The 8,912-nt window shown below is 39.1% G+C and overlaps 1 non-coding gene across 1 annotated transcript; it reads left to right on the top strand.

The window, feature by feature from the left end:
* The first annotated feature begins 8,109 nt into the window (after positions 1-8,109).
* On the top strand, positions 8,110-8,216 carry LOC112739011 (small nucleolar RNA R71). Its single transcript, XR_003169954.1, has one exon. It is a non-coding gene; the product is annotated as a small nucleolar RNA R71 (small nucleolar RNA).
* Positions 8,217-8,912: the final 696 nt, after the last annotated feature.

The raw sequence follows: 8,912 nt of genomic DNA, 5'->3' as shown, positions 1-8,912 counted from the left end.
ACTCAGCTTTTGAGGAGGAAAGAACTTGGCTAAGAAAGCCTTGACCAGCTTATCCCAAGAGTTCAGGCTATCCTTAGGTTGAGAGTCCAACCATACTCTAGCTCTGTCTCTTACAGCAAAAGGGAAAAGCATGAGCCTGTAGACTTCAGGATCTACTCCATTAGTCTTAACAGTATCACATATCTGCAAAAATTCAGTTAAGAACTGAAAGGGATCTTCAGATAGAAGTCCATGAAACTTGCAGTTCTGCTACATCAGAGAAACTAATTGAGGTTTAAGCTCAAAATTGTTTGCTCCAATGGCTGGGATTGAGATGCTTCTTCCATGTAAATTGGAATTAGGTGCAGTAAAGTCACCAAGCATTCTCCTTGCATTATTGTTGTTGGGTTCGGCTGCCATCTCCTTTACTTGTTCAAAATTTTCAATAAGGTTGTCTCTGGATTGTTGTGATTTAGCTTCTCTTAGTTTCCTCTTCAGAGTCCTTTTAGGTTCTGGATCAGCTTCAACAAGAATGCCTTTTTCCTTGTTCCTGCTCATAAGAAAGAGAAGAGAACAAGAAAAGAAGAGGAATCCTCTATGTCACAGTAAAGAGGTTCCTTATTGTTAGTAGAAGAAGAAAAGGAATATGGGTGAAGAAGAATGAAGAATCCAAACACAAGGGTTAGGATAGCAGAGATGTGAGATGAAGAGAAGTGTTAGTAGATGAATAAATAAATAGAAGGAGATGAGAGAGAAAGAGAATTTTCGAAAATTATTTTGGAAAAAGAGTTAGTGATTTTCGAAAATAGTTTTTGAAAAAGGTTAGTAATTTTCGAAAATTAAATCAAAATTAAAATAATTAGTTAATTAAAAAGAAATTTTGAAAAAGAGAGGAGATATTTTCGAAAATTAGAGAGAGAGAGTTAGTTAGGTAGTTTTGAAAAAGATAAGAAACAAACAAAAAGTTAGTTAGTCAGTTGAAACAAATTTGAAAATCAATTTTGAAAAGATAAGAAGATAAGAAGTTAGAAAATATATTTTAAAATCAAATTTTTGAAAAAGATAAGATAGGAAGATATGATTGAAATTAGTTTTGAAAAAGATTTGATTTTTAAAATCACAATTAATGACTTGATTCACAAGAAATCACAAGATATGATTCTAGAACTTAAAGTTTGAATCTTTCTTAACAAGTAAGTAACAAACTTGAAATTTTTGAATCAAAACATTAATTGATGATGTTATTTTCGAAAATTATGTGATAAAGATAAGAAAAAGATTTTTGAAAAATATTTTTAAAATTTTCGAAAATAACTAAGAAAAATGAAAAAGATTTGACTTTTGAAAAAGATTTTGAAAAAGATAAGATTTTTAAATTGAAAATTTGATTTGACTCATAAAAACAACTAGATTTTAAAAATTTTTGAAAAAGTCAAATCTAATTTTCGAAATTTTAAGAGAGAAAAATGGGAAGATATTTTTTTTATTTTTGAATTTTTAATGATGAGAGAGAAAAACATGAAAATGATGCAATGCATGAAATTTTTTAGATCAAAACAATGAATGTATGCAAGAACACTATGAATGTCAAGATGAACACCAAGAACACTTTGAATGTCATGATGAACATCAAGAACATATTTTTGAAAAATTTTTAATGCAAAGAAAACATGCAAGACACTAAACTTAGAAATCTTTCATGTTTAGACTCTATGGATGCAAAAATGCACACGTAAAACAAGAAAAGATGCAAAATAAGAAAACATCAAGATCAAACAAGAAGACTTACCAAGAACAACTTGAAGATCATGAAGAACACCATGAATGCATGAATTTTTCGAAAAATGCAAAGAATTTTTAGAAAAAATGCAATTGACACCAAACTTGAAATTTGACTCAAGACTCAAACAAGAAACACAAAATACTTTTGATTTTTTATTTATTTTATAATTTTTTTGTATTTTTTTCGAAAATTATTTGTGAAAAAGAAAAATAAGGATTCCAAAATTTTTAATATGAATTCCAGAAATCTTGTGCTCTTTAGTCTAAAGCTCCAATTTGAGGGTTAGGCATGGCTTAATAGCCAGCCAAGCTTTAGTATGCTATTACATGCATTGAAGTGATTAGTTGAATCCTCAGTCCAAAGGAATTTGGACATGACTTCACAGCCAGCCAGGATTCAACAAATTATCATGAAACACTAGAATTCATTCTTAAAAATTCTGAAATAATTTTCGAAAACAAAGGGAAAATTTTTGAAATATTTTTGAAAATTTTTTTTTTGAAAATAAAACAAAAAGAAAATTACCTAATCTGAGCAACAAGATGAACCGTCAGTTGTCCAAACTCGAACAATCCCCAGCAACGGCGCCAAAAACTTGGTGCACGAAATTGTGATCTCAGGCAACGGCGTCAAAAACTCTGTACGCACGTCTTAATAAATTGTTTTTCATTCACAACTTCGTTACAACTAACCAGCAAGTGCACTGGGTCGTCCAAGTAATAAACCTTACATGAGTAAGGGTCGATCCTACGGAGATTGTTGGTATGAAGCATGCTATGGTCATCTTGTAAATCTCAGTCATGCGAATATAAAATAGTTATGGAGTTTTCGAACATAAATAATAAAATAAGGATAGAAATACTTATGTAAATCATTGGTGAGAATTTCAGATAAGCGCATAGAGATGCTTTCGTTCCTCTGAACCTCTGCTTTCCTGCTGTCTTTATCCAATCAATCCTACTCCTTTCCATGGCTGGCTTTATGTAAGGACATCACCGTTGTCAATGGCTACTTTTTATCCTCTCTGGAAAATGGTCTGATGCGCTGTCACTGCATGGCTAATCGTCTGGAGGCATCACCCTTGTCAATGGCTGCATCCCATCCTCTTGTGAAAATGGTCCAAATGCTCTGTCACAGCACGACTAATCATCTGAGGTTCTCGATCATACTGGAATAGGATTCACCCTCCTTTTGCGTCTGTCACTACGCCCAGCACTCGCGAGTTTGAAGTTCGTCACAGTCATTCAATCCCAGAGTCTTACTCGGAATACCACAGACAAGGTTTAGACTTTTCGGACTCTCATGAATGCCGCCATCAATCTAGCTTATACCACGAAGATTCTGATTAAGAGATCCAAGAGATACTCATTCAATCTAAGGTAGAACAGAAGTGGTTGTCAGGCACGCGTTCATAGGGAATGATGATGATTGTCACGTTCATCACATTCAGGTTGAAGTGTGAATGAGTATCTTAGAAGCGGAATAAGTTGAATTGAATAGAAAAACAGTGGTACTTTGCATTAATCTTTGAGGAACAGCAGAGCTCCACACCTTAATCTATGGAGTGTAGAAACTCTACTGTTGAAAATACATAAGTGAAAGGTTCAGGCATGGCCGAATGGCCAGCCTCTCTGATCTAAGAACTAGACGTCCCAAGATGTCAAATACAATAGTAAAAAGTCCTATTTATACTAAACTAGTTACTAGGGTTTATAGAAGTAAGTAATTGATGCATAAATCCACTTCCGGGGCCCACTTGGTGTGTGCTTGGGCTGAGCTTGAATGTTACATGTGTAGAGGTCATTCTTGGAGTTGAACGCCAGTTTGTAACGTATTTCTGGCGTTCAACTCTGGCTTGTGACGTGTTTCTGGCGTTTAACTCCAGACAACAGCGTAGAACTGGCGTTCAACGCCCTTTTACGTCGTCTAAACTCGGCCAAAGTATGGACTATTATATATTGCTAGAAAGCCCTAGATGTCTACTTTCCAACGCAATTAGAAGCGCACCATTTTGAGTTCTGTAGCTCCAGAAAATCTACTTTGAGTGCAGGGAGGTCAGAATCCAACAGCATCAGCAGTCCTTCTTCAACCTCTGAATCTGATTTTTGCTCAAGTCCCACAATTTCAGCCAGAAAATACCTGAAATCATAAAAAAACACACAAACTCATAGTAAAATCCAGAAATGTGAATTTAACATAAAAACTAATGAAAACATCTCTAAAAGTAACCAGATTCTACTAAAAACATACTAAAAACAATGCCAAAAAGCGTATAAATTATCCGCTCATCAATTCCCAACCTCTTCTTCGAATCCCACGTCGAATCTCTGGATATTCACTCTTTTTGAGCATGAAGGGGACCTCGGGGATCACCTTTTTCTTGGCCACAACTTCATAGAAGTGGTTTTGATTGACCTTTAAGATGAATCTCTCCATCTTCCATGACTTGGAGGTGGAAGCAATTGCCTTCCCTTTCCTCTTTCTAGAGGTTTCTCCGGCCTTAGGTGCCATTACTGGCCTCTTCCTTTGCTTCCTTGGAGGCAGGGGGATGCGGTAACATGCATCCGTCGAATGGTTATTGGAATGCCCTCTTTTATCCACACTGGGTCCTCATCTTCAAACTCCACCCCAGCTTTCTTGCACAGTCGGTAAATAGTGCTGGGGTAACCTAACGTTCCTCTCGAGTCACTTTTCTCTGCCATTTTTCTAATGCCTTCTGCTATGAGTTCATGAACCTTGATCTCTCCTCCTTTGAGTATACAGTGCATCAGTGTGGCTCTCTTGAGATTCACCTCCGAGTTGTTCGCTGCTGGAAGGATGTTCCTTCTTACAATTTCGAACCACCCTTTTTCTTCTGGAGTGAGATCTGTTCTTTTGATGAACTTTGGTTTCCTACCCGCAGATCTTTCCCAGTCAGCTCCGGGTATACAAATGTCTTGCAAAATTTGGTCATGATTAGGGTTGTTGTCTATTCTTGAATGATAACTTTCTTCTTCAAATGGTATAGACCGTAGCTTTAATGCTCTCATGACACTCATGGGACCAAAATCCACAATCTTTCCTCTCACAAAGCTTGTATATGACTCATCTGCCTTATCATATCAGACCGCATTCACATAAAACTCTCTTATAAGATTAGCCTTCACCTTAATGACCAGATCAGTGAGGAGCTCCCATCTTCTCCTTTCTACCTTCGTTGTGATTTCGAGACACTCAGTTTTCCTAACTTGAAATCCCAGCTCATAGATGATCTCCTTATCCACCATCCACCCGTATTACAATGCATGGTGCAAGCTTCTAAACCTCTTTTCATCATATGGGTGTTCCTCCATGGGTTCCTTTCCCTTCCTTCTTTTAGAGCTCGAAGGTGCCATGAATGAGAGTTAATGTGTGAAGTTGGCAAAGGTGTGGACCCTTTCGGTTGTTTGAGGTTGAGTATAATGAAGGTGGTGAGGGAGATTGTGTTTAATAGGTTAGGAAATGCTTTGCTCCGAAGTGGATAAGTGTGAAGAGTGGGTGTGAAGCTAGGGTGCGGAACAAGAATTACTTATATAGAGAGGTTGTGAGTGAGTGGAGGGTGTAGATTGATGGAGTAGTCGCTTGATGGACGGTTGGGGTTGTGTATGGAGAAAGGACAAGGATCATCACTTTATGAATGCGATTGCTCGGTCTCCAAGGGTCCCATTTTTTTCAATGTTTCATGGCAACATTTTCCAATGACTTCCCTTTTTAGAACAAGTGTATAGTCCCTCTTCATGCAGTGGCCGAACCCTCTTCATTTACTTGTCCAATCAATCTCCTTCAATGCTCCTTTCCTTTCCCTATAAAGATCAAATAAAAAAAATCAATTTAAATTTTACGGCTAGAATAATAAAGAGAAGAAAAGATTAGATTGTTTATTCATGAACTCCAACTAACTAACTAACTGTGTATCCTTATATGCATTTTGGTGGTACCATGGGGTGACACCAAACTTAGTTTGAAGCACTGTGATGAAAAGTTCTGTTCAAAGCTTCAAGACTAGCATGTTCTCTGTTGCATTCATGCTTTCTTGGTACGCTTTGAACACCAAACTTGTTCTTCACTATATATTGCAATATAAGGACGTCACCAAGTTTGGGTTGGAATTTATGAATATTGACTTATTCACTAGTAAAAGCTAATAAAATATGGGTTGCCTCCCATGAAGCGCTTCTTTAGCGTCACTAGCTTGACGTTTCTCCTTCATCAGGGAGGTTGATAATGCTTCAAGTCCTCCCCTCTTGCCTTGGACTTATATCCATTGGTTGTATCAATGATCTCTACATGTTCCAAGGAGAGGACTCTGTTAATAGTGAAGACCTTAGGTAACTGAGATGGTACAGTGGAGAGATTAGGGGGAATATCTGGGAAGTAAGCTGAGATCACTTTATCTCCTGGAGAGAAGTCTTTCGTAGGGATCTTCTTGTTCCTCCACCCCCTTGGTACCTTCTTCTTTGTCCCTTTTGATGCTTCCCTGCTCTTGGCGACTTCTTCTTCTAAGTAAATTTTGTTGTTGTCTTCACATGCCTCTGGTGGTTTAGGTTCCTCCAGCTTCTCCTTGAGCTGTGACGATTGCTGTTTGCCTTGTTCATCATTCAGTGGGGTTTTCGGATGTGTTGGTGGTGCCTCAGTGCTTGTTTCCTCTGTCAGCATCTCATTATGATCATTGCTTGGTTCTTTATTTTCTTGGTCATCTTCTTGGGAGAGTTTGAAGACATTGAAACTGAGTTGTTCATCATGGTTCCTCAATATTAGCTCCCCTCGCTCCACATCTATGAGTGCTCTGGCTGTAGCTAGGAATGGTCTTCCTAATATGATTGGGTGAGTGTGACTCTCTTCCATGTCCAAGATGACAAAGTCTGTGGGAAGAAAGTATTTCCCCACCTTTAACAACACGTTTTCCACCACCCCTCTTGCCTGTTTTTGAGTTTTGTCAGCCAGCCTGATGACTACATCTGTGGGCAATATCTCATTGATCTGCAGCCTCTTCACTAGGGATAAGGGCATTAAGTTGATGCTTGCTCCCAAATCGCAGAGTGATCTATCAAACATTGTTTCTCCTATGGCACAGGGGACATGAAAACTTCTGGGATCTTTTCTTTTTGTAGGCAACTGCGGTTGAATGAGGGCACTGCACTTCTTGTTCATCACTATAGTTTTGGCCTCCCTTGAGTGAGCTTTTCCTGGGAAGCAACTCCTTCATGTACTTAATGAATGCAGGCATTTGTTGGATAGTCTTGATGAATGGTATGTTCACATGTAGAGATGCAAATAAGTCAAGAAATCTTGAGTATATTCTCCTCTCCACAGCACCCTTGAGCAGTTGGGGAAAAGGTGCATAGAGTCTCAGCAGCTCCTGTTTTGAGATTTCTGGTTCTTGGTAATCTTTTTCCACCTCCTCTATTGAAGTATCTTCAGGTTGTTCTGACAGCTTGCTTTGCTTGTCCTCAATCTCCTTATCACTTATAGTGACCATCTTGCAATCTTCCCATCTTACTTTCTTTGTTTCACCTCTCGGATTCTTCTCTGTGTCACTTGGAAATCCATCTGTGGGTTTGGGAATTTGCTCAGAGAGATATCCTACTTGAGATTCCAACCTCTTGATTGTGTCTCCCTGGTTCTTGAAATTGGCTCGCACTTCCTCCTTGAACACCTTGTTGTCTTGAATCTCCTTGCTTATGCCTTCAAGTAGATTCTCAATCCTTGAGATTCTTTCATCAAGTGATGATAAGTCAGGATGAGGAGGGTTATTCTGGCCTTGATATGAATGTGGAGAGGTGTTGTTATGGGGGTGTTGATATGGTCTAGATGTGAAGTGTTGAGTGGCTGCATTGTTTGGATTTGGGCGTCTTTGATCAGGGCTTTGGTCTTGTTGATTTCCCCACCCAAAGTTTGGGTGATTCCTCCATCCAGGATTGTAGGTCTTGGAGTATGGATCATGGTTTTGCCTTGGTGAATTCCCAATGTAGTTGGCTTGCTCCTGGCTACCCTCTGCTTCTTCATTCACTCCTTCTTGGGTTGTTGATGAAGTGGAGATTGCTGCTACTTGGTTCCTCTCCATCTTCTTGGTGAGGTCAGCCAGCTGCTGGGTAATGAGCTTGTTTTGGGCCAACAGAGCATCTACATTGTTTAGCTCCATTACTCCTCTTGCGTTCCCTCTTTCGGAAGCATAGAAGTAGTCGTTCTCTGCTACTGTTTCAATGACATCGATGGCTTCCTCAATAGTCTTCTTCTTGTTCAAAGATCCTCCGGATGAATGGTCTACGGCCTTCTTTGACTCATTAGAGAGCCCTTCATAGAAAATGTGCAGCTGTACCCATTCATTGAACATATCTGGTGGGCACCTCCTTGTTAGGTCTTTAAACCTCTCCCATGCTTCATATAAAGTCTCACCATCTTGTTGCCTGAAAGTTTGGACCTCAGCTCTCAGCCTATTGATTCGTTGAGAAGGGTAAAATCTTGCTAAGAATTTGTTCACCACGTCTTCCCAAGTTGTCAAGCTTTCCCTTGGGAAAGACTCCAGTCACTTGGCTGCCTTATCCCTGAGTGAGAATGGAAATAAGAGCAGTCTATAGGCGTCAGGATGAACATCATTAGACTTTACTGTGTCACATATTCTCAGGAAGGTGGTTAAATGTTGATTTGGGTCCTCTTGGACACTTCCTCCGAACGAACAGTTGTTTTTCACAAGGGTGATGAGCTGTGGCTTCAGTTCAAAATTGTTGGCATGGATGGTTGGCTTTTGAATGCTACTTCCATAGTTTCCTGGGTTTTGATTGATGTAAGAGCCTAAAACTCTTCTATCCTCCCCAGCATGATTTGCTCAACCTCCTCTGCCATGGTTGTGAGCCTCTTCTTCATGATGGTTTTCCATGTTTTCTTCCATGTTTGGTTCAAAGTATTTCTCAAAGTGTTCCTCCTCTTCTTCAAAACCAACTACTCGTTTGTCTTTTGCCTCCCTCCTTAGTCTAAGGAAGGTTTTCTCAGGTTCAGAATCAAAGGAAGTTGAAGCCCCGCTTCTTCTCCCTGTCATACAACCGACAAGTACAAGCAAAGAGAATAGGTGCAGAAAGTATATCTGTCAGAATTACTGTTAGTGTGAGTGATGCAATATATCAAACAGTTAGTG

This window comes from Arachis hypogaea, chromosome 13, assembly GCF_003086295.3.
Source record: "Arachis hypogaea cultivar Tifrunner chromosome 13, arahy.Tifrunner.gnm2.J5K5, whole genome shotgun sequence".
Taxonomy (NCBI): Eukaryota; Viridiplantae; Streptophyta; class Magnoliopsida; order Fabales; family Fabaceae; genus Arachis; species Arachis hypogaea.
Note: the sequence above shows the minus strand (reverse complement) of the source record. Positions and strands in the feature narration are given on the sequence as shown.